General features: G+C 44.2%; 1 non-coding gene across 1 annotated transcript; it reads left to right on the top strand.

Annotated features, from left to right (window-relative positions):
• The first annotated feature begins 2,314 nt into the window (after positions 1–2,314).
• LOC141669810 (small nucleolar RNA R71) lies at positions 2,315–2,421 on the top strand. The gene has a single exon (XR_012554068.1). It is a non-coding gene; the product is annotated as a small nucleolar RNA R71 (small nucleolar RNA).
• Positions 2,422–2,626: the final 205 nt, after the last annotated feature.

The raw sequence follows: 2,626 nt of genomic DNA, 5'->3' as shown, positions 1-2,626 counted from the left end.
ATCCTTCCTTGTGGCTTTGTTCAATTTTCTATAATCCATGCATACTCTCCATCCTGTCACTGTTCGAGTAGGGATGAGCTCATTCTTTTCATTTGCGACCACAGTGATACCTCCTTTCTTAGGTACACATTGCACGGGACTCACCCACGAGCTGTCAGAAATAGGATAAATGATGCCTGCATCTAGCCATTTCAGAATTTCTTTCTTCACCACCTCCTTCATGATCGGGTTCAGTCTTCGCTGCTGTTCCACCGTTGGCTTACTACCTTCCTCTAACAGAATTTTATGCATAGAATATGAAGGACTTATCCCCTTGATGTCTGCTATGGTCCACCCTATAGCCGATTTGAATTCTCTCAAAATCCTTAAGAGCTTGTCTTCCTCACTACCTGAAAGGTCAGCTGAAATAATAACAGGTAACGTAGATGAATCACCTAAAAAGGTATACCTCAAGTGTTCAGGTAATGGTTTAAGCTCCAAGGTAGGTGCTTCCTCTATTGATGGTTTGAGCTTCCCTTCAGCATTCTTAAGGTCAGAAGTACCAAGAGATTCAAATGGTATATCGAGCTTTCGCTTCCATGGAGAAGCGTTCAGATATTGTAATTGCTCGTTGCTATCTTCATCATCGCTGTCAAAATCCCCCACTAAGGCCTTTTCCAATGCATCAGACATTAGCATGTGATCGAGTTCCGAAGTAACTGTGGAATCAATCACATCCACTTTTAAACACTCCTCATCTTCTGTAGGGAATTTCATTGCCTTGAATACGTTGAAGGTCACATCCTGATCTTGGACCCGCATAGTAAGTTCTCCTTTTTGCACATCTATCAAGGTACGGCCAGTAGCCAAGAAAGGCCTCCCCAAGATTATGGGAATCTTTTTATCTTCCTCAAAATCCAGAATAACAAAATCAGCAGGAAAGAAGAGCTTATCCACCTTGACGAGCACATCCTCAACTATGCCCCTTGGGTACGTAATGGAACGGTCCGCCAATTGTAGCGACATGTATGTGGGTTTTGGATCAGGCAGATCCAGCTTTTTAAAGATCGACAACGGCATCAGATTAATGCTTGCTCCCAAATCACAAAGGCACTTGTCAAAAGTTAGATTGCCAATGGTGCAAGGAATGGTGAAGCTTCCTGGATCTTTCAGTTTTGGTGGTAACTTTTGTTGCAGAACCGCGCTACATTCTTCCGTGAGAGCAACGGTTTCAAGGTCATCCAGTTTCACCTTCCTTGAAAGAATAGTCTTCATAAACTTCGCATAACTAGGCATTTGTTCCAGAGCCTCAGCGAAAGGTATATTGATGTGAAGTTTCTTGAACACCTCCAGAAACTTCCCGAACTGTCTATCCAGCTTTTGTTGCTGCAATCTCTTAGGAAAAGGTGGTGGAGGATAGAGCTGTTTCTCCCCTGTATTAGCCTCAGGCAGAGTGTGTTCAACAGTAGTCTTCCTTGGTTCCGCCGCTTTCTCCCTTTGCTTAGATTCTTCATCTCTAACTTCAGCTTCGACTTCTTTTGCCTTTTCAGCATCAGCTACTTTTCCAGACCTTAAGGTAATAGCCTTGACTTGCTCTTTGGCTTCCTTCCTGCCTGGTACTTCCGTGTCACTGGGAAGAGTGCCAGGTTGACGATTGAGCACTGCATTGGCTAATTGACCGGTTTGATTTTCCAAGGTCTTGATAGAAACCGCCTGACTCTTGCACAACAGCTTAAGTTCCTCAAAATCAGCACTAGTAGGTGCAGCTGCACTTCCCTGTTGAGGATATGATTGCCTTGTAGCATACTGCTGTGGTTGCTGGAATCCAGGTGGGTTAAACTGTTTACTCACTCCTTGCTGATATGGTGGCTGAATAGCATTCTGATTATTTCCCCAGCTGAAATTTGGATGATTTCTGTTGTTAGGATGATAGGTCGCTGGTACAGGCTGCTGTTGTCGCTGATAATTATTCACATACTGAACAGATTCGTTGACAAGAGAACACTGATCCGTAACATGAGAACCTGCACAAAGCTCACAAACCATAGCTATTTGATTAACTCCATACGTAGCCAAAGAATCAACCTTCATTGATAGCGATTGGAGCTGGGCTGTAATAGCGGTGGCTGCATCAACTTCCAGAATACCTGCTACCTTTCCTGATGTCATCCTCTGAGTTGGGTTTTGATGCTCATTTGCAGCCATCGTCTCGATAAGGTTATACGCCTCAGTATAGCTTTTAGCCCATAAGGCGCCTCCAGCTGCTGCATCGAGCATGGGCCGAGATTGGGCCCCCAAACCATTATAAAAACCAGTGATTACCATCCAATCCGGCATTCCATTATGTGGACATTTTCTCAACATTTCCTTGTAGCGTTCCCAAGCCTCGCACATAGATTCTGTAGGTTGCTGCGCAAACTGAGTAAGAGCACTCCTCATAGCAGCAGTCTTTGCCATTGGATAAAACTTCACCAGAAACTTTTGCGCAAGATCTTGCCACGTAGTGATGGACCCAGCTGGTTCAGAATGTAACCAGTCTTTAGCTTTATCCCTCAGTGAGAATGGGAAAAGCCTCAACTTGATAGCCTCATCAGTCACGCCATTATACTTAAAAGTGCTGCAGATCTCGACAAAATTCCTTATGTGC

This window comes from Apium graveolens, chromosome 6 (genome assembly GCF_009905375.1).
Source record: "Apium graveolens cultivar Ventura chromosome 6, ASM990537v1, whole genome shotgun sequence".
NCBI lineage: Eukaryota > Viridiplantae > Streptophyta > Magnoliopsida > Apiales > Apiaceae > Apium > Apium graveolens.
Note: the sequence above shows the minus strand (reverse complement) of the source record. Positions and strands in the feature narration are given on the sequence as shown.